General features: G+C 39.4%; 1 long non-coding RNA gene and 1 pseudogene across 1 annotated transcript; both read right to left on the reverse strand.

The window, feature by feature from the left end:
* Nucleotides 1-13,014: 13,014 nt before the first annotated feature.
* Nucleotides 13,015-16,179, reverse strand: LOC104112375 (uncharacterized; annotated as a pseudogene).
* Nucleotides 16,180-20,505: 4,326 nt separating this feature from the next.
* Nucleotides 20,506-22,117, reverse strand: LOC104112376 (uncharacterized). The gene is made up of 3 exons (XR_011408576.1): nucleotides 21,984-22,117; nucleotides 21,713-21,795; nucleotides 20,506-20,714 (listed from the first exon to the last, which is right to left on the reverse strand). It is a non-coding gene; the product is annotated as an uncharacterized lncRNA (long non-coding RNA).
* Nucleotides 22,118-26,682: the final 4,565 nt, after the last annotated feature.

Genomic DNA, 26,682 nt, shown 5'->3' on the forward strand with positions numbered 1-26,682 from the left:
GAAAATCGGGCCTTTTCAAGGTAAGACAAAGGGATAATGAAATGTTGAGGGATTTCGTATCCCGATTTCAAATGGAACGCATGGAGTTGCCACCGGTCACAGATGATTGGGCCATTCAAGCTTTCACCTAAGGGTTGAACGAGCGGATTTCGATAGCATCACGATAGTTAAAACAAAATTTGATCGAGTATCCAGCTGTAACTTGGGCAGATGTGCACAATCGATATCAATCAAAAATCAGGGTCGAGGATGACCAATTAGGAACCCCTTCCAGTTCAGTACATACAAACAGGTTGGAAGTTAAAAACCAGAGGGACGTCAACAGGGAGCCAAGATCTAACAGAGACCGATATCAACCATATACAACAGATCGAAGGAACAATGGTTCAGGACGCAATTCTACCTAGAGCGACCGAAGAAGTGATCGAGGACAGAATTCTTGGGGACTTATGAGCAAAAGTGGTTTTGACAAGTATGTTGATCCCACAGAGGTACCTCGGTTATCGGAATATAACTTTAGCATCGATGCATCGGCATTGTATCGGCAATCGGAAGGATCAAAGATACTAGGTGGCCCAGACCCATACAAACCGATCCTTCCAAAGAAACCCAAATTTGATGTGCAAGTATCATGGCACGCATGATCACAAGACCGAGGATTGCAGGAAATTAAGGGAGGAGGTAGCCCGTCTATTTAATGAGGGCCATCTTTGAGAGTTTCTCAGCGATCGAGCCAAGAATCACTTCATAGAAAGGGACGCCAATAGGAAAAATGAACATGAGGAACCCCAACATATAATTCATATGATCTTCGGTGGGGTCGACACCCCACATGGACCCATATTCAAACACACTAAGGTATCAATCACTAGGGAAAAACGAACCCAAGATTATGTGCCCGAAGGCACTTTATCATTAAACGACGAAGAAGCAGAAGGCATTTCTCAGCCCCACAACGACACTCTAGTAATTTCTATCTTGTTAAATAAAGTTCAAGTTAAGCGTGTTTTAGTGGATCCATGTATCTCGGCGAATATCATCTGATCAAGGGTAGTGGAGCAGCTCGGCCTACAAAATCAAATCGTGCTTGCAGCTCGGGTATTAAACGACTTCAATATGTCTAGTGAAACAACTAAAGGAGAGATTATTCTACCGGGGAACGTGGTTGGAACTATTCAAGATACCAAGTTCCATGTAATCGAGGGCGATATGAGGTACAATGCCCTACTCGGAAGGCCTTGGATCCACAATATGAGGGCAGTCCCTTCGACTCTCCACCAAATAATGAAATTCCCGACGTCGGCCGATGTAAAAATAGTATACGGGGAGCAGCATGCTGCAAAGGAAATGTTTGCGGTCGATGAGGTAACACTGGTATCAACACTATCAACCTCGGAAAGGTCGAGCATCAAAAGTAAACAGGAAGTCAAATAGTAATCAAAGTCACCGGCCTCGACCGAATCAGGGAAGCAGGAGATAGAAGAAGAAGAGGAGGATTTTCTGACCCCTCGAACTTTTATTGTTCCCAAAGATTCTGACGCCACCAAATCAACGGTCGAAGAGCTTGAACAAATTATATTGATCGAGTACCTACCCGAGCGAAAGGTATACCTGGGAACGAGATTAACCCCCGAACTCAGGAAAACGCTTATTCAATTTCTTATTGATAACATAGATTATTTTGCTTGGTCCCATTTAGACATGACAGGGATCCCACCGGAGATAATGACACATCGGCTCAGCCTGGACCCTAGGTTCAAACCGGTAAAGCAAAAGAGAAGATCCCAGTCCGAGGTAAAGCACGCGTTCATAAAGGACGAGGTAAATAAACTTCTCAAAATAGTGTCCATTCGGGAGGTGAAATATCCCGAATGGTTAGCCAATGTAGTTGTAGTCCCTAAAAAGGGAATAAACTTAGAATATGTGTAGATTATAAGGATTTAAACAAGGTGTGCCCTAAAGATTCTTTACCACTGCCTAACATCGATCGTATGATCGATGCCACGGCCGGCCACGAGATCCTTACTTTTCTCAATGCCTATTCCGGGTACAATCAAATCTAAATGAGCCCGGAGGACCGAGAAAAGGCTTCATTTATTACCAAGTATGAAACATATTGTTATAATGTAATGCCCTTCGGGCTAAAAAAATGCAGGAGCTACTTACCTACGCCTAGTAAATAAAATTTTTGAAGAACAAATAGGTAAATCAATGGAAGTTCATATTGATGACATGCTAGTTAAGTCCATGCGCACAGAAGACCATTTGGCTCATTTGCAGGAAACGTTCGAGATTTTAAGAAAATAGAACATGTAGCTCAACCTCGAGAAATGTGCTTTCGGGGTCGGTTCGGGCAAGTTCCTTGGCTTCATGGTATCGAATCGGGGGATGGAGATCAACCCCGATAAAATTAAGGCCATCGAAGACATCACCGTCGTGAACAGTGTAAAAGTCGTTCAGAGGCTGATTGGACGGATAGCTGCCTTAGGCCGGTTCATTTTGAGGCCATCGGATCGTAGTCACGGATTTTTCTCTCTGCTAAAAAAGAAGAACGATTTCGCCTGGACCCCGGAATGACAACAGGAATTAGAGGAATTGAAGTGGTACCTATCGAGCCTACCACTGCTTCACACTCCAAATGCATATGAGAAACTTTACTTATACTTGGCAGTATCGGAAATCGCGGTAAGTGGCGTCCTAGTTCGAGATGAGAAAGGTACGCAATTTCCCGTTTTTTATGTAAGTCGAACCTTAGGAGAAGCAGAAACTAGATATCCACATTTGGAGAAATTGGCACTTGCACTGATAAGCGCCTCTAGAAAGTTAAGACCATACTTTCAATGTCACCCCATATGCCTATTAACCACTTACCCACTTCGTAATATTTTGCACAAGCTCGAACTATCGGGCCGATTGGCCAAATGGGCCATCAAAATCAGTGGGTACGATATCGAATATCAATCTCGGACATCCATCAAGTCTCAAATTTTAGCGGACTTCGTGGCCGATTTCACGCCGATCCTAATACCTGAAGTCGAAAAGGAACTTTTGTTAAAATCAGGTACATCATCAGGGGTATGGACCCTTTTCACAGACGGTGCTTTGAATGTGAAGGGGTCCAGGCTAGGCATCATTTTGAAGCCGTCCACGGGTAGTACTATTAGGCAATCTATCAAAACTTTTAGGTTGACTAACAATGAGGCCGAGTATGAGGTCATGATTGCAGGTCTCGAGCTAGCTAAAAGCTTGGGAGCGGAAGTCATTGAAGCCAAGTGTGACACTTTACTGGTGGTGAACCAAGTAAACATAACCTTCGAAGTTCGAGAGGATAGAATGCAAAGATATTTGGACAAGCTGCAAGTAACCTTGCACCGTTTCAAGGAATGGACTTTACAGCATGTGCCTCGAGAACAAAACAGTGAGGCCGATGCACTTGCAAATTTAGGGTCATCGGTCAAGGAAGATGAGATCAGTTTGGAGACCATAGTTCAACTCTCGAGATCCGTGATCGAGGAAGGTCATGCCGAGATAAATTCTACAAGCTTAACCTAGGATTGGAGGAATAAATATATTGAATACTTGAAGAACGGAAAGCTCCCATCGGATCCTAAAGAGTCGAGGGCCCTACGAACCAAAGCCGCTCGATTCACATTGGCTGAAGATGGAACATTATACAGAAGGACATTCGATGGACCATTGGCAGTATTCTTAGGACCAGAAGACACTGATTATGTTTTACGAGAGGTCCACGAAGGCACTTGTGGGAACCACTCCGGCGCCGAATCACTGATTCACAAAATCATTAGAGCAGGAGGATACTACTGGAATAACATGGAAAAAGACATTAAGAAGTTTGTTCGAAAATGTGATAAATGTCAAAGGTTTGCACCGATGATCCATCAGCTCGGAGAACAACTCCATTCAGTCCTATCCCCATGGACATTCATGAAATGGGGGATGGATATCGTCGGTCCTTTACCATCGGCTCCAGGTAAAGCTAAGTTCATTTTATTTATGACTGACTATTTCTCTAAAAGGGTTGAAGCACATGCGTTCGCGAAAGTGAGAGAGAAAGAGGTTATAGACTTCATCTGGGATCACATCGTATGTCGATTTGGGATACCTGCCGAAATAGTGTGTGAAAATGGAAAATAATTTATCGGTAGCAAAGTAACGAAATTCCTCGAAGACCACAAATTAAAAAGGATAGTGGGAACGGACAGGTCGAGTAGACGAACAAGACTATTATCCAAAACCTAAAGAAAAGGTTGAACGACGCTAAGGGGAAATGGAGAGAAATTCTACCCGAAGTCCTTTGGGCATATCGAACAACGTTAAAGTCCTGTACGGGGGCAACCCCGTTCTCCTTAGTATGTGGCTCCAAAGCCTTGATTCCAGTAGAATTTGGGGAACCCAGTGCCAGGTTTCGAATACTAGCCTCGAGTTATTGGATGAAAAATGAGAAGCCGCACTCGTTCGAATGGCTGCACAAAAGCAACGAATTGAAAGATACTACAATAAGAGAACCAACCTTCGCCACTTCAGAGTCGGGGACTTAGTCCTGAGGAAAGTCACCATCAACACTCGAGATCCTAATGAAGGAAAGCTCGGCCCAAATTGGGAAGGACCCTACCAAGTCCTCGACATCGTCGAAAAGGGATCTTATAAGCTCGGCACGATGAACGGCGAACAACTGCCAAATAATTGGAACATATCGCTTATCAAACGGTATTATTGCTAAGGTATGACTTTATTCCTCTTTTTTCATTTATATATTCGACACTAACTCATTGCAGATGATCGATCAAAGATATCGAGACCTTGGGTTTTAAAGCACGCGTTGCACTCTTTTTCCCTTTGATCGATTTTGTCCCAAGTGGGATTTTTTGACGAGGTTTTTAATGAGGCAACAATTATGTGCTATCTGAGGACCATTCAACAGTATCTAAGGCTTCTTTACAATTAACCTCGAATACTGGGGGCATCACCCTCGGATGTTATACTTTCGAGGAAAATACTTCGTGTCAAAGGGACTCGATAGAGAAACTTTGTAATGTGCCAAACAGTCGAATGAACTGTGTCCGTATAGATTAGTCGAGCCCCGATGAAAAAACATGTACTCATGTATAAATTATACAAAGAAGCATCATTTTTATATCAAACATCTTGTGTCTTAAAGAAAATTTTCTACTTTACAAGCTCCATACTTATGATTTTGTGAGAAATGGCTCAAGGGCCAAGTGCAAATATACCTCGTACACTCGGGGACTGTCGTTGACGATTGACATATTTGAGTAATCTAAACTCAAATTCATAAGACCTCAAAGAGGCACTCCTCAATCTACAGTCAAGGCCATCATTCTCGGGGACTAATATTTCGAACAAGTTCGAAGTATTATTAGGAAATAAGCCCAAGATGCATACCCAAAGGCTACAGCCAAATTAAAGCGGCTCGAAGACGTCCGAATTCCGCAATAAAAATAGGCCTTCGAATTCTTTGAAAACCTGGTTAAAAAAAGGCTACCCTCGGTATGTAATCAAAAGGGCCTCGATAAAATCAGCCCTCGAAAAACCTTAAGAGGTACCAAATTATCTTAACACAAACGTGCTAAGGCACAAAAAGCAAAGGGGTTTCAATCGACATCGAACCCTCAAAAAATCCAATGGGTAAAGAATACGTGTTAAGAGATAAAGATTTTTTTTTTACTAAGTCTTCTAAGCCGAAAAAGGTAAAAAATAGCCATCTTTTAGAGGCCATGTCGGCCCAATCTAAAGAGCCTAAGGGCCAATACACTTAGAGTTCGAGATTTTGTTCTCACTCAATTCGGACCTAAGGGTTCCACTATTCCGAGCTCAAATAAAATATAGCTTGAGGATTCATCATAAAACCTTAAGGGGTCTGTTACTGTGAGTTCGAAACTTACTCGAACTCGGCTATAAAAGCAGTACATTTACGAATTTGATCAAGCCATACGAAATTAAAATCCCGAACATATTGTTAAGCTCGGGGACTCGCCCTCGCTTTACTAAAAAACCTAAGGGTTTGTTCTACTCTGAGTTTGAGCTATTGCTCACTCGACTATAGAGGCTACAACAACCCGATTGCAACAAAGTTTTCAGAAGGCAAAGGCAAAACAGAATCTATCATAAATCAGAAATCAACGAAACGGAAAGAAAAGAAATCTTCCATATATGCAAAGTATTTACAAAAACCACTCAGGGTCTTACACAAAAAAAGGAGAAAAAATCCTAAGTGCCTAGTCCACCTCGGGAGCTTCATCTTCATCTCCGCTCTCGGATCCACTCGTAGTGTCTTCCTCATCGGAAAGCAAAGTTCTGGCCTCGTCCTCCAAAACCTTAGCATTTTCAATATCAGCCGTGAGTTCGAAGCCACGAGCATGCACCTCCTCAAGAGTCTCTCTTCGAGACTGGCGCCTAGCATGCTCGGCAACACAGGACAATCTAACCTCAGCAGCATCAGAAATTTCCTTTGCCCGAGTGTTAGCGGCTTCGGCGTCAGCTCGGTAAGAGGCCACGAGCACCTCTACCTCGGATGTGGCCCTTACAAGCTCAGCGGCCAACCGAGTCTCGAGCTCTTCAACCTTCTTAGCTCAGGCCAAGCTCTCCTCCTTCACACTTTGGATTTGACACTCAACCGAAGACAATTGGGCCCGAACCATTTCTTTCTCCGAGGTGAGACGGTCCATGTTTTTCTTCCACCCCAAAGTCTCTGCCTCTTTCATCTTGGCTTCCTTACGAAGCTGCTCAATCAATTCGGCCTTCTGCTGAACCTGCAAGATCAAAGTGTTAGTTGCCAATATCAAGTCAATACATAACATGCTCCCAAAAATTTACATTACCCGTTTAATGAGTTCGGTCTGACCTCGATGAGCTCTTGTAAGCTCGGCTCGAATGCTCACGATCTCATCTTCTTTTTTCACATAGAGGAGTTTGAGGGAGTTTCTCTCCTCCGTAAGCTTTTTGAGATCAGCCTCACATAGGGCCAGCTCAGCTCGATACTTGGAAGACGCTTCTCGATGGAGCGTTGTAGCTTGTATAGAAAGAAAGAAAATCAAACTTAGAGAAATAAGAACAAACACAAGCATTGTAGCATGGGCTAAAACTCACTTGGTTCAGAAGCTGCTGAGCCTCATAAAAAATGAGTGATGCGTCAAGGTCGGAAACATCATCGACCCCTGTGAAGCAACCACGAAAAATATTGTCCCCTTCGGGGCCGTCCCCACTTCAGGGGTTCCCAAGGACCGGGCATCCCACAATTGCCCCTCGGAGAATGTGGGATCGGGCGGCGAATCATCGATATTAATTGCTCCGAGCGAGTCACTCGGGGCATTCTCTTCTCTTTGAAGGGCCTTAGAACTAGACTCTTTGGGCACACCCGCCGGTTGCTCATCACGGAAGGAGGCGTCATCAATAACCGATGACTCAGGGACTCTGTTCGGACCTTCCCTCGAGATCACCTCGATCTACGGCTGAACCTCCTCGACCGTCACCGGCTCAACAGTTATCGAAGCTTCGACGCTTTCCCTCTTCTGAGCCACCAGTAGGCACTCGACATCATCTCCCTCCTCGTCCTCATCTCGTAGCATTTGGGCTACATCGGTAGACAGAATGAAGGGATCAGTCTTCGAATTTCGAGCCCTACTTTTCTTGGGCTTTGGGGTATCTGGAGTCGAGGCCCTTCTCCTTTTCTTGTCTTTGGTCGTCTTCGGGGCCTCCTCTTCCCCGAGAGGAGGCTGCCTCATGACGATATTATCTCCAAGACCTGTATAAGAAGAAATCAAGTTAAAAAGAAGTATTTCACAGGAAATCATCAAACATGTACATGGGAACTTACCATGATTTTTGGCCTCCCATCGACCCTTGGCCAAATCGCGCCACGAGCGCTCATCATACGAGGAGGTTGAAACCAGTTGTCGAACCCAACCTGCAAGGTCCGGGACTGCACCAGGAAACCAGGGGGAAGCTGCACCATAAAGAAGAATATAGATGAGAAGAGGTAAAGGAAACATAACAGGTAATCAAACGTTATCGGTGAAGTTCTACTTACGCTTCATGTTCCATTCTTCGGGGAATGGCATCTTCTCGGCGGGGATTAAATCGGAGGTCCTGACTCGGACAAACCGGCACATCCATCCTCGGTCTTTGTCCTCGTCTATGCTCGAGAATAGCACCTTCGTGGCCCGGCGCTGAAGCCTTATCAGTCCGCCCCGATAAAGACGGGGGGCTGTATAGCCTAATGAGATGATCGAGGGTGAAAGACAACCCCTCGATCTTGCTCGAGAAGAATTTGGGCAAAATGACAATATGCCAAAAAGAGGGGTAGATCTGGTCTAGGGTTACCCGGTATTGGAGGCAGAAGTCGATTATGACGGGATCGACAGAACCCAGTGTGAAAGGGTAAGTATACACACTTAAAAACCCTTTCACATGAGTGGTGATATCTTCTTCGCGGGTAGGAATCACCACCTCTTTATTCTCCCAGCGGCAGTCCTTTTTCACTTGCTCGAGATCGCCTTCGGATATCGAACAGATATATCTAGACATGGGCTCGCATCGGCCAGGAACCGGAGAGGGTTTTTTGACTTTAAAGTTGGAAGTAAGTTCACATGGCCCGAGGATGCACTCTTCGATACGTGGCTCCACCGGTGTTTTGCCACCGACCGGCCGCGACGAGGAGGCCTTTTCTTCTTGAGGAACGGTCTTTGATGTTTTTGCCATTGCTATATGAGATTTAAGGAAGGAAAAGGCGGAATTTGCGTTTTAACAAAAGATTGGCAAACGAAAACCAACAAAGTTGATGGATTTGAAGAGAATAGAAGAGCTTTTGAAGATTAGATGAAGTTCAACAAGATTATGAAGGTGGTCTATTTATAATAGCCACTTTGGCGATTTCAAAGCACTAGTGGCCGACCATCAACTAGCGTTAATTAATGACCTTGGGAACTGCGCAGACGCGATGCTTCAATCGCTTCTGTCGCTTACATCACGATGTTGACGTCATAATTGATCGAGGTACTAAATCAAAGTCTCAAATTCGTTTCTTCTCATTACACTCCAAAAAATAAGGGGACTATCTGTATACGGTCGAAATCGGGCATACTCGATTTCGTTGGCAGGGGAGTTGCCTCGAGGGTAATCTTATAACAGATCAGGCTCGAGCTCGAAGATAGAATCACACCTGGAGATCGAAGTGTCCATTGAGATCGAAGCTATCAGTAATCGAGATCGAGCATGATTGACTTCGAGTAAGCGTAATAACGGAATGATGAGATATTAGTGGCCGGTCGAAAGTCAGGGCGAAAATCTCGGAACAGATCAAATCAAAGCGGTTATTAACGCCAATCATGGGATCTACTTCCGTTATTAGAGTTGTACCTTATTTAGGATTCTTCTATTATATAAAGAGGGATCTCATTCGCTTGTAAAGACACATGATTCACTGATAAAAATATACATATATGCTACTTTCTTTGTCTTACTTACTGTTCATCACTGCTTGTTCCATCCTCAGCTGTTCTTATTAACTAACCTCGAGACTATCTCGAATCAAGGTCGAGGTATTGTGCGCAGACCGGTTTGATTTATTTTACTGTCCAGTTTATCTATTTAATTCGTTGTTTATCAATTGATGCTGGTTTAAATCACATATCCTTAAAACCATAATATAAATTTAATTGTTACTCAATTTTGAAGGCAATTAATAAATAAAAACAAAAATATTAAAAAGGAGAAAGAGAATGTGGAAGGATGATGGTGGATATATACATAAATTCCAATAAAACGTGAGAATGAAGCAAAGACATGATGAGAGGAGCGCTGCTAATAACTATGTTGCGGAGAGACATCATTACTTAATATCTTCGAAAAGGACTCCAAAAAGGCTCAGAAAGTGAGAGCAAAGAGCAACTCCTTGGAATCCCAATTACTTAATTATAAATCACTAATGCGTGTCTTGAAGATGTTTCCCCCAAAAAAGTTACTTTCTCCGATCAACTTTAAATAATTTTTTATATTTTTTCGTGATTCATAATATTTGATTTTTTCGGATATTAAGAATAATTAACTTTTATTTTTTTAAAGTTGTCCTTGACACAGAGGCGGAATCAGAATTTCAAGTTTATGTGTTCGAGATTCTAATCTTTTTAAGTTACTGAGTTCTAAATTAGTAACTTTATAAATATTCAATGATTTTTTTAAAATCAAATACAAAATTTGAACCAAAGCTATTGGATTCGGCCGAACCCATTCTGTCCAGTCTAGCTCCGCCCTTGCCATGGAATAGAGTATTTATTGTACTTCCAATGAACAATTAAAGTTAATACAGTCAATTTTATTATTAATTAATAATAAAAGGTAAATTTCTTAATATTTGTGAATATATTTTAAAAAAATTTAATTAAAATGGAACGGAAGTAACAGTTCACTAACATCTCTTTTAAATATAAAAAGAAAGGATTTGTTGATGGCAAGAGGACATGGTGTCTCCTGTTCTGTCTGCTGCTTACTACTTTATTTACTTTGACAATAATTTAAATTTTTTATGAGTTACACGTGTCGAGTGGACATCTGCAGAAGAAGCTCTTTAAAAATCTTGATATTCAATAAAAATCTGGCAAAAGAGTCGTGCCCACGAGTGGGAAGAAGAAAGGCAATGATGCATGGTCCCTGAATATCAGCTTCATTAATTTAATCCTAACCCTGAATAATTAACACTAATTAAATAACTAATCATAAGAATATTGTAATTAATAATTGAGTTGCGTGTACTTGGAATTGAAGGATTTTGTCTTAATTGAAAGACAAGTTTGAGAGGGACAAGTTGATCCCCACTTAAATTTGACGACATATCTAAGTGGAAAATTAAGCTGGCTGCGGCTGCTCGATTAGTATTACTGACCTTATTAGAAAAATCCATGAGATTAGGTGCATGTTTTCCAAATTTATTTTCTCCTAATCATACGTTCATATTTGTTATGAATTATTGTTTACACTTTCTGCTCATTTTTTATTTCTTTCCTAAACTTTTACTGCGTAATTAGTATTTTACTATATCCTTTCACTTGGAAGCTGCAGTGCGGTTCCTTTTGAATTGGTAACAAATGACGGGTTTCCTATATCTCAGTCAAACATTATAAATTAATATATTTTGGCGCAAATAAGTTTCTGCAGTAACTTTTTTACAGAAGTAGTAGATGATGGCCTACTACCATGAATTTGCTAATTTCTGACTATCGGAATCCGGTCGAAAATAGATAATTTCTGACGAAACTCGATCGATCGCAAATCCGTTGGTCGGAATAACATTTTTGACGGATTCAATTGGAGATTTCTGACAAAAGCAATCGAAAAACTGAAAATGAAAAACGACAAAGTTTAACAGATATTTCTGACCAAACTTTTTAGAACATTTCGACGTCTATTGTCAGAATACTTATATTTAAATCTGGAATTAAAAAATAATATTTAAATTTTCTGACAGATTTAGTCAAAATTTTAAAAATAATTTTTGAAGTTGTCGGCCGATTCGTCGAAAATCTTGAATTAAATGTTAAAAAATTAATTATTGAAATAATTTATATTCTTTCAAAGGTTCTATTTTGAAATTTTACTTATCATTAATTAAATTTACTTACCTTCACTACCCTACGGAGGGCTGCTAGTCCCGCGTAAGTTTCGCCTCCTCCAAGAATGAAAAATGCATAAAAATGTAGCTTAGCTAAGGTTTAAAAAAAGAAGAGAAACCATAGGCTAGGTTAAGATAGAAAAAGAGAGAAAATAGAATTAAAAAATGGTAAAAGAGAGAGAAATGTGCTTTACCTTGCTACCGCCCCCGGAGTACCACTGAGTGCCGCTGGTTCCGTCTGAGTTCTGCTGCAGACAAGAAATTAAAAAGCCATAACATGTAGCTTAATTAGGTCAGTGTATACGGTCGAAATCGGGCATGTCAGATTTCATAGGCACGAGAAGCCGCCTCGAGAGTAAGCTCGTAATAGACCAAGCTCGAGTTTAATGGCAGAGTATGGAGCATGAAGATCGAAGTGCTCGCTGAAGATCGAGACCGAGCATGACCAACTTCGAGTAAGGCGTAATAACGGAATGACGAAATATTAGTAACCGACTGAAGATCTCGGCGGAAATCCCGGAACAGTCATGGGATTTATTTCCGTTATAAGAAATGTACCTTATTTAGAATTCTTCTACTATATAAAGAGGAACCTCATTCATTTGTAAGGGGATTCAGTGAGAAACATATACAAAAAACATTGCTCTTTATTTTACTTACTATCTACTACTGCTCATCATTGTTTAGTTTTCTGTTCTTTACTGTTCTCCTTCTCCAACCTCGAGACCATCTCGAATCGAGGTCGAAAGCTCTGCTATAATACTCGTTTGATTTATTTTATTATTCAGATTATCTATTCAATTCCTTGTTTATCAATTAGTATTGGATTAAATCACGTATCCTTAAAACCACTAAATAAGTTTAATTGTTACTCGAACTTTAGGGTAAACAGTTTGGCGCCTACCGTGGGGCTAAGAATAATAGTAATTTTTCAATACTAATTCTGGTGAAACACACTATCTTAGCGACGGTAAGGGAAATAATCGTCGCTATATTGCTTGTTTCTGTCGCTATTTTGACGCCTTTCGTCGCTGCAATATATAACAAAATTCGCCGTTTGTTCTAATAGCGACGAAATCGTCCGCCGCTAGACGTGTTATAGCTAATTCTCCCTGCTTTTTGCAACAAAAACCTTTCGTCGCTAATTCGTCGCAAGATTTAATTTTACGCGATAATTTTAGCTACAAAAAGTATCCGTCGCTAATTTATTTTTAATATATTACTGATTTTTTAAAATTCTTTTTATTTATTATTTTAAATGTACTTTGTTCAAGCATATTACGTAAAAGCTATTAAATACACTTAATAAAAAGTCACTGATATTAATATAAATTAAGAATATATTCAACAAGGTCCAAAATATATAGCATAATGCATATAACAATATGTTAAGTACAAAAAGTCCACAAGGACCAACACTAAAGTCCAAATAAAGTAGGCTAACTATGCGAGGCTGGAGAGTTACGGTCATCATCAGAACCCAATGCATGAACCTCATCAATGTTAGCAGCAGTAGAAGATGTAGGAACTGTAGGTGCCACATCTAATGGGTGATTGGTAAGATCAGTATTTGGCTGATGCGAGGGTAAGAAAACTAATTCGCGTACCCGCTCAACGATTATATGAACTGTATGATCTGTCCGTGCAGGAATCAATCGTATCACTAACTCATCCAGATTCCTTGTCGGTATTGATTGAGCATTTGGAGGTGTTACTGACGATGTAGCATCAGATCCAAAAGAGCCATGAAAATTTGGCCCGTAGTAGCATTTTGCTTGAGATCCAAGACCATATACTCTTCTTTTCTTTTCTCCTCCCGCGGCTTGATAATATGCTTTACACTGATCAATATCAGATTGAGTTTGTGTTTGTTATTGTAATATCTCATGATATTTTTCCTGTAGAAGAATTAATAATTAGTGAAATAAAAAGACTAAATAATATTGAGCATTCAATTTACAAAATAAAAAATATATATGAAAGTAAAGTCAATAAAATTATTTAAAAAGTTATCTTATATGTATGATTCGGGATTTCTCAGTAACAAACGATTTTCCATCATTACCATGTGTATGGACGTGCAAATGCAAATCACTTGGTGTTGGATCTCGACCATTTTTAACAGCTTATACAAAAGTTATTCAATTAAGAAGATAGAGCAACAAAGGCAAATGCTCAAAACTGATATGCATACTGTTGAAACACCAAGAAAACCAACCCCTTTAAAATCCACAACTCATGCTGGTCTACAGAGCTAGATTCTGATTCATCAGGATCAGATTGTGACTAGTTAGAGTAGTATTCTGATTTATTAGTTCAATTCTGCAACTAGATTCAGAAGATTAAGTAGATGTGGCTCAAGGAAAGTTCAAACTAGATTGCCTCAAGCACATTCCAGTAGAACAACATATTCAAAAAGGTAAAGATTCAAAAATAACAATACAGTATACCATCCCAGCACTTTTAGCAGTATACTGCTGAAAGAAAAAAGTTAGTAAGTATTACCTTTGAACCTCAATAAAAGGAACCTTAATGATCATTTCAGACAATACAAATACAGAGAACAACATATTCAAAAAGGTAAAGATTATGTGAAGACTGAACAACATATTCACCTAGCATTGCATCCCATAGACTTATAAAAATAATATGTTCCAATGTTGCATACTTACTATAAAGGGTAGCCTAGCACATGAAGCTAAACAAGTGTGAAACATTTGCCTGAAACTTATATATGGGCAGAAGCAGATTTTAGAATGTGTAAAGAGGAAGAGTATAGGATTTTCATTTAAAAAATGGTTACATAAATGTAACTCGCCGTGACTACAGTAATTCCACTTCAGAAAGTCCTATGCATCCTACTAATAATTCCATCCCAATTTTTTCTAACAATAACAAGCACCAAACAGTATACCATCCCAGTACTTTCAGCAGTACAACGTCAATCTAGTACTGAAGCATAAGTCCTATGCATCACACTAATACACTCTTTGCAGTCTTTAATACCATATGTATTATCTGGTTACTCATGGCCTAAGTTGTTCGTCCAAGCAGGTGCTAAGTTACAAATAACTTAATTACTAACTCTCAAGGACATGAAGCCTAAAAGAGAATGTAAGAAGGACAGCATGCAACTGGAGTACCAGTTTAAGCAAAACCAATACAGACTACTTTCTCCAACTCCAAAGGAACTTAGGCTACCTAAATCATGAATCATTATAATCCATAACTAGCATCTCAACAGAATCCACGGTTTTGCAAGGAATCAAGTCACAATTCAATCATTCAACAATTTACAAGAAAGGTGGCACTCTTGTAAACAGAAAGCTCAACAGCTAGCAAGAAAGAAATCAACACCTAAAATCCCTTTATCCAACTGCTAACTACAATTTCGGCACATATTGACAACCCAAATTTTTGAAAAGAAATTCTCAAACAATAATTTCAAGCACAGTATATTAAAAACAGAACAAGAGACAATCCACAACTCATAACTTACCGAACTTAAATAAGATTTTCAGATTCGAATTAGTGCAAACTTAAATGAGATTTTCAGATATTTTATATCCACTTACAAGTCTCTTGCGATGCTCCCCAATACTGATAGAGCCACCTGTGTGAGTTCCAGTGGCAACTCTGCTCCCAGCACAATAATTTTTTACATTTATCTCTGACTTTTCAACACACTTAGGATCTTTCCAAAGTCTAAATCAACTTTCCCACACATTATTTGGAATAGAGTCCGGTTGCACCCCATTTGATTTTAGTTTGCTAAAAAATTCACTGTATCTTTTTGCTGCCATACGCTCCCATTGGATCCGCACCGCACTATCAATTGAAAAATCCCAATAGAATGTTTTCTGAAATAATTTTATAAAGTAATAATATTAATAAGTTACCTATAAAAGTTAATATACTTTCTAAATCCAATTGTGATGGATTATACCTTGAATTCTCCAAAATAAATTTTTTTTATCTCATTTGAGACGCTTTTCCAGTTGACTCCATTAGGATCAAGTTCATGCTTGAAAGACTTAGTTATATACTTAGAGCATTCAAATAAAGGCTCTAACCTGAACAAATTAGAAGACATTATTTAAAGGCATACCATATATTAATAAAAATATACCAAAAGTAATAGTACAAGTATGGACTAACCCTGTAGGAGAAATAGTAAGAAGCGTCTGCGGCCTGCGAGTACTGCTACACTCAGTTTCGGCTATTATGTTGCTTTGAGAAGATGTACCCTCGCCTATTATGTTGCTCTGATTAGGGGTATTTGGAGATGGTTCCAAATTAATAGTTAGGGTACTACCATGGCTTGATGTTTGAATAGGTAGCGTACTAATAAGACCTAATGTTTGAACTTGATTGATGTGATCTGGTCCACCCGAGGAACTCGTACCACCTTGTTGAGGATTGATTGTGGGAATGGGAACATTAGACATATTTTCACGAGTAGCAAAATTATCCTTAACTGAAGATTTACCTACACGGCCTGCGCTACCTCTACCTCTACCTCTACTTCGAGGCATATCTACAAAATAAATAAATAAAAGAAGGCTATGAAACAATGCATATCTAAATAACATATGGCATATGAAGCTTCAAAATAAAATATTCTGCTAAAGACAATATCAGAAAGACACAATTATTAAATTGATACAAAGAGACATAACACAATATAAAAAATACTTGATCTATCCAATGCTTGAACTACTCGCTGAATTATTGAATTTGATAACTTCTTTAGACCAAAATATAATGATCTTGGCTCCAATTAATTCTGAATTTAGACAGATTAATCAGGTAACACTATTAAGTTGATAATAAATATTATTCTACTGCTACAAAAAAAGAGTCAGACTAATGTAAAAAGAGGCACAATACAACGTAAGCTAGAAGAGTACTATACCATTTAAATTACTACAAACGTGGTATTCGATTTAATTCTCTATAGATTATACTACAAAATAGATACATGACTTATAACATACCATACAGATTACTAGAAAAATAAAACTCAATAAAAATATAGTAGTGTCTTTTTTTCAACACACTAGTCATCATCTGTTTCTTCTTCAAACTCTTCCTCATCATCCTCCTCATTTTCATCCTCAGTTTCATACTCGTCTTCTGAAGATTCTTCTTCGAACTCTTGATGCTCTATCAATAGTCCATCATCAATGGGTTCAACCATTTTAATTACATCCCCATTTGGATCATGTAAGATTATATTCTCATCAGTGGTGAAATTCATATCTATCAAATGGACTTCAACTTCTTCAACTTGGAATGGAAGATTCGGTTCTGGAGTTGATGTTATTGCCTCATCAGAAAGTTCAATAACATCTCGAGGTTTATCTTTCAAAACAGCTACCCAATCATTAGTGTCCTTTTTCGTGCTAGGATAAGGCACATAACACACTTGAGTTGCTTGCATCGCAAGAATAAAAGGTTCGTACTTTCTAAAATGACAGCGATGGTTCACATCAACTAATTTGTATTGGTTATGCTCCTTGACACCAACATTCACAGTTGGATCAAACCATTCACACTTGAATAACACAGTTTGCTTTAAAGGTTCTTCGCAGTATTCCAATTGTATAATCTCTTGTATCCGTCCATAATAGTCACCAACATTTGGATCCGAGATACAAACTCCACTATTAATTGTTGATCTTGCACTACCATGACATTCCGTGTGAAATTTGTATCCGTTAACAAAATACACCGGATAACATTTTGCGCTTATTAATGGTCAATGAGCAAGACTACACAAGAATTGGTTCTCAATGTGGTTGCATCGAATCTATTTCAATAAAATTATAAGACTTAGTTAAATATAACAAGCCAATTCAAGTACATAATTGCTTAAAAGATAATAATTTTTATAGTCTTACATATTCCTTGAACCATATAGCAAAACACGTTTCGAGACTCTCATTTATTTGATCCTGAAATAGATTGGGGAATTCTTCTTGCAACCGTTATATGTACATACTTCATTGCAACAAAATAAGTTAATTACTGACTCAAAATATATGGATATATTTATAATTATTAAAAAATGATACCTTACAAACGGCTCAACCTCTACACAATTTAGTAGAATATAAGTTTGGGCTGCCTTGATTTCTTCGAGGGACAAACTTCTCTTTTTTTCTTCTCCCCATAGTCAGCCTGGATGGGTGAATATTGATAAATTTCCTTCAAGATCTTCTATAACACCACCATCATCATTACGGGCCACATTATGATTACGTGTCATGACATGAGGTTCAAAATAATGAGAAAATAATTGTGTTGATTCCATCATCAAGTATGCTTCACAAATTGAACCCTCGACACTAGCTTTATTCCCTATCATTCTTTTTAAGAGTTAAAGGTACCTATACAAGTAAATGGATAGACCATTAAATTCATAAAGTCATGTGTAGCATACTTGTCATAATAAGAGCATAAAAAGTTCATAACCTCTCAAAAGAATACATCCATCTATATTGTACAGGTCCAACAATTCTTGCTTTATATGGCAGGTGTACAGGCACATGTTCCATTGAGTTAAAGAGTCCAGGAGGAAATATATGCTCTAACTTACACAAGATCTGTGGGATGTCTGCCTTTAATCTCTCCATATCCACCACTCGAAGAACAGTCGAGGTGAGATCCTTAAACAATAAGCTCAATTCCGTAAGTGCTTGCCACACGTTACTAAGAAGTAGCTCACGAAAGGCAATAGGCATTAATCGTTGCATGAACACATGGCAATCAAGACTTTTTATACCAAATAATTTATACTTGTTTGTGTCTAGGCATCGACTCAAATTTGAAACATACCCATCTGGAAACTTCACATTTTCCAACCAATTGAACAAGGCAATTTTTTTATTCTTCTCTATTGTATATGCAACTTTGGGATAGGTTCCATCAATAGGATTCTTTGCCAATTGCGGTCGATCGCAATAGTTTACCATATCTTCACGTGCCTTTGGATTGTCTTTTGTTTTGCCATCAACATTAAGAATTGTGTTGAATACATTATCAAAGACATTATTCTCAATATGCATGATATCGATATTATGTCGGATCATGTTAGAGCTCCAATAAGGCAAATCCCAAAGGATTCTTCTCTTTTTCCATCCACAACACCTAAAAATTATCCCATTAACTTCTTCTGCATCTAGCTCAGTTACTTTCCTCAGTTCCAACTCACAAATTTGGTTCAAGATTTCCTCTCATGTTCTAAGGGGTGATGGTAGCCTTCTGATAGTCTGACCTTTACGAAAGTTTTTACGATCTCTCCTAAACGGATGATTTTGGTCAAGAAATATTATATGACTGTCAAACCAAGTTGTTTTCCCACCATGACGTAATCTAAAGGATTGTGCTTCCTCCATACAATAAGGACATGCAAAGTTACCAGCAGTACTCCATCCAGATAACATAGAATATGCTGGAAAGTCATTGATTGTCCACATCAAAGCGGCCCTTAATTGAAAATTTTGTTTTTTTTGAGATGTCAAATGCTTCTACACCCGTCTCCCAAAACAAGGTCAATTCCTTTATTAAAGGTTGTAGATAAACATCAATTTTTTGTTTAGGGTTGTTTGGCCCTAGAACAATGATAGTTAAGAACATGTACGCCTCTTTCATACGCATCCCCGGAGACAAATTGTATGGAGTGACAATCACTGGCCATGATGAGTATTTCCTCTCTGAATGACCAAAGAGTTGAAAACCATTAGTACATAATCCCAACCTCACATTTCTTGGTTCAGCAGCAAAAAAGAGATGAGTTTCGTTGAAGTGCTTCCAAGCCTTAGAGTCTGATTTATGACGCATTACGTCCTCCTCTTGTATGTGCTCATGATGCCATCTCATATCTGCGGTTGTAGCATGGGATGCATATAATCTCCGCAATCTAGGAATCAAAGGAAAATAATACATTTTTTTATAAGGGATTAATTTTCTCTTACGAGAACACACGATATTTCTACCTCTGGTGGCCACAAAACTTGCATGATATGAGGTCCTCATCTTCACCCCAATACAACATACATCCAGAATTACAACAATCAATCTTTTTAACTGGCAAACCCAAGCTACGCACTAGCTTCTTGGTCTCGTAATAGTTATCAAGAATTGTGTTATCCTCTGGTAAAGCCTCTTTCAACAATTGGATCATTTGGTTATAACCTCTTTGTGATAAAGTATTTTCCATTTTAATATTTAGCATCCTAGAAACTACTGCGAGTTGAGAGAGGGAAGAACCGGGGTATAATTTTGCATCAGCGGCCTGTAGCAAATCATAAAACCTTTGGCACTCAAGATTTGGCTCCTCCTCCATTGAAGGATTAGGCTCCGCCTCCATTGAAGGATTAGGCTCCGCCTCCATTGAAGGTTCATAAGAATGAGACGACTCAGGTTCAATATTATTATAAGACTGCCAGCTCAAACCATGGCCAAAATTGGGTCCAGCTGTATCCAAGACCATTTGTCGATATGGATTCTCATATCCCGATTTAGGTTGAGCGCCACAATGCAAATCACCACTAGAAGACATCTCACCGGTCACTTTTTTTCTCCTTGATACTTCCAAAGAAAATAGTTCTCAACAAATCCATACTGATAAAGGTGCAATTTAACAGTTTCAACATCCATGTATTTAATGTTGTGACATTTTTTAGACATCTAACATTGTCACCACTCATGCGATTGCGCTGAGAACAAGCAAACTGGAGAAACTTGTTCACACCAGTTATGAAACTTGAATTAATACTCCCTCGGTCATCCAACCTTTTGTACATCCAATTACGCTCTAGATTGTCCATGTTCCTATTTAATATTAAAATAAACAAGACCTTAGAGTTCTTTATTTAATAAGACTCAATTAACACTTTGGCTACAACAACAACAACAACGACCCAGTAAAATCCCACAAAGTGGGGTTTGGGGAGGGTAGTGTGTACGCAGACCTTACCCCTACCCATATGGTATACTCACTCTCTCTGTATTCCCTGTCACCAATAAATCCTGGATTTATGGCACCATCGTCATCCTTGTTCAACTGCGAAAGAAGGTGGTCAAGTAAGATATTAAAAATTAGCAGCACTACAGCTTGTAGGAATTGAGATGACAAGCTAACATAACGTTATGAATTTGGTAGATGTCAAGAAAATATTAAACAATACAGTCAACATGTACAGGACTTTTGTGAAAGCCCTCAACTCTTGTTTTTACAGAATCGGATCAATAAGGGAGTCACAGCAGCTGAACTCTACTATAAGACGCAATTTTATTTTTTTTATCAAGTAAAAGTGCACTACAAGAAGTTGTGGTAACAATGTATCACTTATGGAAGGTCAGCACAAACTTCTGAGAGAATTTTCTAACTTCAACCGCATTTCTATTAAGGAAATGAGACAAAGACCAAATGTTGTACACTACCAACTCTTAAAAACATTACTTTTCAAACACCAAGCTGAACGAATTGCTATAAAGGAATTGATCGCATTGGCACGTCCCATGCTGGAAATTGATGTTCCAAAGTCAAAGGAGCTCAAAAGCAGTTCTCCTAGAGAAGGGAAATACATTTTGAGGAGAGAAATCTAACAATAGTTGGTCTCATATGGGCAAGACAGTCAAGTCAGAAATTTTATCCTTCTTAACTATCTCAAATTAAAAAAATGATCTTGTGTTTTACTAAGTTTGCAGTGAACTCAGGCATCCAGCACTACAGATTTGCCGAAATCATTGCTACATGGGAGAAGATTGTGAGGTCCTACATCCTAGTGAGATGGCAATGTAGACCAAAGGAAGCACTAACAATCCAGAGAAGCTTGAACATTATAGAGAACAAGGTCCAAAAATTAGAGAGGAACTATGGACCTCTAGTTCACAAATTTTGAGCTTGGAACAATCATGGAAATAATCAATTAACACTTTGGCTAGTTGACAAAATTCTACTAATTCTAACATGGTTTATTCTTGGAAATATTGAGAGTTATGGACTAAAAAGGCCATTAATTGGACCATTAGCACTCAAGAATACACAAGGAAAAATACCTGTACTTGACATTGGTGCAAAAACTTTTTCCAGCGCAACAAATTTTTCCAGCGCACAAAATTACAGTCAAACATGGCTATTTCTGCAAAATTTTAAGCTCATTGAAAGCAAATGAAATTACCAACAGTTCTCTTTAATAAGAAAAATAGTGTTTCGAGGGGAAAAAACAATAACAAAGAGTAGAGAAAATATGGAATAAAGATGGAGAAACTTTGAAAAGAAAACACCAAAATAAAGCACAAGACAGGATGAAATCACAAAGAAGCTTACCTTATCAAGGACATACAATCCCTAAAATCAACGCACGACTTCGAATTTCAGAATTCTGCAAACACACGACTTCGAATTTTAGATTTTCGCAGCAAAAAAATTGCAATTTCAAAGGTTTTCTTCTATTTTTCAGATAGGTAAGTAATAACCTCCTACCACGGTAAGATAGGTATAAAAAATTACTTTTTTAACACAAGAAAAGTAACAAAATTGTCAAAGATTTGACACTTAATGTGAACACTTAATTTGTCAAAGATCAGAAGAAAGCAAGCCCATACCTCTAAGAACAAAACCCATTTGCAAAAACGGGAAAATAGCCTGTCACTAGATAAAAAAAATGGTGACCTACACTGCTGAGGTCTCAGCGTTTATTGAGGACCGTCTAGGCGTCGACTGAAAAATATTAAGGACCAAGCATTTCTGCCTTCGAAGAAGAGGAAGAGAAGAAAGAGGAAGAAAAGACGGAAGAAATTGGGGTGTTTGTGCCCTAATGGTTGGAATGTCTTTTACCTAGGGTAATTTTATTTTTGGGACGGAAATTTAGCAACGGACCGAAATTTTGTCGCTAAAAATAATTAATAAAATTTTATTTTAGGAAATTAGCGACAGAATATTTTGTCGCAGATAACTTTCAAATGCCTTGATAAGTAAAATGAATTCTGCGACAGATTTATTGGCGTTAAATTCGTTGCTAAGTTTTAATAATTTTTGTCGCCCAACTTTCATCGCTAATTTTGTAGGTAAAATAAAGGCGCTAATATTTAGCGCCAATTTTCGCGACGAATATAAGTTTTTGTCGCTAATCCGCCGCTATATTTGATACGAATTATCTTGTAGCTTATTTGGCGACAAACTACAAATTTCGTCCCTAATTCGTCGTAATTTAGCTACGGAATATCTCTTGTCGCTAAATTCCGTCGCTAAATGCTATTTTTTTTATTTTGTATGCTTGTTCTTGTCAAGTGTCTTTGCTTTCAAGTTAAAACATGTCAAACTCACAAAACGCATCCTCACACGGTGACAATGGCCTCAGATTCCACGGTAAAAATGAAAAATGTAATTGCTCTTGGAATCGAAGTGCCACAGGCTAATCACGGGGGAGCACCGGTTGCCAACCCCATCGATGTTAGTTCGCACGTTGCTATAAATACAGACCTAGGCACAGATCTCGATGGGAGTATACGCAGAGAAGGCCGATCTAGTGGCCAAGGAACACAGGTTAGAGGAGATGAAGAAGTCAGTCTCCAAGTAATATTCAAGATGCTTCAGGCTCAGCAAGCCGCTATTGCTCAGTTACAAAATCAACATAGAGCTCCGAATAGGGTCGAGTCAGAAATTACTCACTGTACCGAGCCAGTACCGGAGAGGCTGAATGGTAACGAATCGGGGACTGATCATGCGATAACTAAAATGCTGGAGGAGCTCACCAAAAGAATTGAATCAGGGGAGAAGAGAATTGGAGCCAACGATAAAAAAGTGGAGACATACAACTCTTGAGTTGATCAGATACCGGAGGCACCACCAATCTTGAAAGGGATGGATTCAAAGAAGTTTGTACAAAAACCCTTTCTACCAAGTGTGGCTCCGAAGCCTATTCCAAAGAAGTTTCGTATGCCAGACATACCTAAATATAATGGTACTACCGATCCCAACGAGCATGCTACTTCATATACATGCGCCATCAGGGGTAACGATTTAGAGCATGATGAAATCGAATCTGTGCTCTTGAAAATATTCGGAGAGGCCATTTCGAAGGGAGCAATGATATGGTATCACAATCTGCCATCAAATTCCATTGACTCATTTGCCATGTTAGCAGATTCTTTCGTAAAAGCACATGTCGGGGCCATAAAGGTCGCAACGAGGAAATTAGACCTTTTCAAGGTAAGACAAAGGGATAATGAAATGCTAAGGGAGTTCGTGTCCCGATTTCAAATGGAACGCATGGAGTTGCCACCGCTCACAGATGATTGGGCCGTCCAAGCTTTCATCCAAGGGTTGAATGAATGGAGTTCTGTAGCATCACGTCGGTTGAAACAAAATTTGATCGAATATCAAGCAATAACTTGGTCAGATGTGCACAATCGATACCAATCGAAGATCAGGGTCGAGGACGATCAATTGGGAGCTCCTTCCGGTTCAGTACATCCCAACAGGCCGGCAGTTAAACATCAGAGGGGCATTGACAGGGAGCCAAGATCGAACAGAGACCGATATCAACCATATACCACAGATCGAAGGAACAATGGTTTAGGATGCAATACCGCCCGGAATGATCGGAGAAGTGATCGAGGACAGAATTCTCGGGGACTTATGAGGAAGAGTGGTTTTGACAAGTACGCTGATCCCACAGAAGCACCTCGGTTATAATAATATAACTTTAGCATTGATGCATCATGCATTGTATTGGCAATCGGAAAGATCAAAGATACTAGGTAGCCCAGAGCCATATAAACGGATCCTTCTCAAAGAAACCCAAATTTGATATGCAAGTATCATGGCACGCATGGTCACAAAACCGAGGATTGCAGGCAATTAAGGGAGGAGGTAGCCCATCTAGTCAATAAGGGCCACCTTCGAGAGTTCATCAGCGATCGATCCAAAAATCATTTCAGAGAAAGTGATGCCAACAGGAAATATGAACAGGAGGATCCCTAACATGTCATTCATATGATCGTCGGTGGGGTCGACATTCCACAGGGACCCATATTTAAACGCACTAAGGTATCAATCACTAGGGAAAAACGAACCCAAGATTATGTGTTCGAAAGCACTTTATCATTCAACGATGAAGAAGCAGAAGGCATTTCTCAGCCCCACAACGACGCTCTGGTAATTTCTATCTTATTAAATAAAGTTCAAGTTAAGCGTGTTTTAGTGGATCCAAGTAGCTCGACGAATATCATCCGATCGAGGGTCGTGGAGCAGCTCGGCCTACAAAATCAAATCATGCCCGCAGCTCGGGTCCTAAACGGCTTCAATATGGCCAGTGAAACAACTAAAGGGGAGATTATTCTACCGGTGAACGTGGCTGGAACCATTCAAGATACTAAGTTCCACGTGATCGAGGGCGACATGAGGTACAATGCCCTACTCGAAAAGCCTTAGATCCACAATATGAGAGCAGTCCCTTCGACTCTCCACCAAATTATAAAATTTTCGACATCAGACGGTGTAAAAATAGTATACGGGGAGCAGCATGCTGCAAAGGAAATATTTGCGGTCAATGAGGTAACATCGATATCGACACTATCAGTCTCGGAAAGATCGAACATCAAAGATAAACAGGAAGTCAAATAGCAATCACAGCCACCAGCCTCGACCGAATCGGGGAAGCGGGAGATAGAAGAAGAAGAAGAGGATTTTCTGACCCCTCAAACTTTTGTTGTTCCCGAAGATACTGATGCCACCAAATCAACGGTCGAAGAGCTGTAACATGTTGTATTGATCGAGTACCTTCCCGAGCGAAAGGTATACCTGGGAATGGCATTATCCCCCGAACTCGGAAAAACACTTATTCAGTTTCTTATTGATAACATAGATTGTTTTGCATGGTCCCATTTATACGTGACAGGGATTCCACCGGAGGTAACGACACATCGACTAAGCCTGGACCCTAGATTCAAACTGGTGAAGCAAAAGAGAAGACCCAGTCCGAAGTAAAACACGCATTCATAAAGGACAAGGTAACTAAACTTCTCAAAATAGGATCCATTCGGGAGGTGAAATATCCTGAATGGTTAGCCAATGTAGTTGTAGTCCCTAAAAAAGGGGATAAATTTAGAATGTGTGTAGATTATAAGCATTTAAACAAGGCGTGCCCAAAGATTCTTTTCCACTGCCTAACATCGATCGCATGATCGACGTCACGGCCGACCACGAGATCCTTACTTTTCTCGATGCCTATTCCGGGTATAATCAAATCCAAATGAATCCGGAAGACCAAGAAAAGATTTCATTTATCACCAAATATGGAACATATTGTTATAATGTAATGCCCTTCAGGCTACAAAATACAGGAGCTACTTACCAACGCCTAGTGAATAAAATGTTCGAAGAACAAATAGGTAAATCAATAGAGGTTTATATTGATGACATATTAGTTAAGTCCTTTACGCAGAGGACCATTTGGCTCATTTGCAGGAAACGTTCGATATTTTAAGGAAATACATCATGAAGCTCAACCCCGAGAAATGTGCTTTCGGGGTTGGGTCGGGTAAGTTCCTTGGCTTCATGGTATCGAATCGGGGAATCGAGATCAACCCTGATAAAATCAAGGCCATCAAGGACATCGCCGTCGTGGATAGTGTAAAAGCTGTACAGAGGCTAACTGGGCGGATAGCTGCCTTAGGCCGATTCATTTCAAGGTCATCGGATCGAAGCCACAAATTTTTCTCTTTACTCAAAAAGAAGAACGATTTTGCCTGGATCGCGGTAAGTGGTGTACTAGTTCGAGAAGAGCAAGGTATGCAATTTCCCGTTTATTATGTAAGTCGAACATTAGGAGAAGCAGAAACTAGATATCCACACTTAGAAAAATTAGCACTTGCACTGATAAGCGCCTTTAGGAAGTTAAGACCATTCTTTCAATGTCACCAGTATGCGTATTAACCACTTACCCACTTCGTAATATTTTGCACAAGTCCGAACTGTCGGGCCGATTGGCCAAATGGGCCGTCGAAATCAGTGGGTACGACAT

This window comes from Nicotiana tomentosiformis, chromosome 6 (genome assembly GCF_000390325.3).
Source record: "Nicotiana tomentosiformis chromosome 6, ASM39032v3, whole genome shotgun sequence".
Classification (NCBI taxonomy): domain Eukaryota; kingdom Viridiplantae; phylum Streptophyta; class Magnoliopsida; order Solanales; family Solanaceae; genus Nicotiana; species Nicotiana tomentosiformis.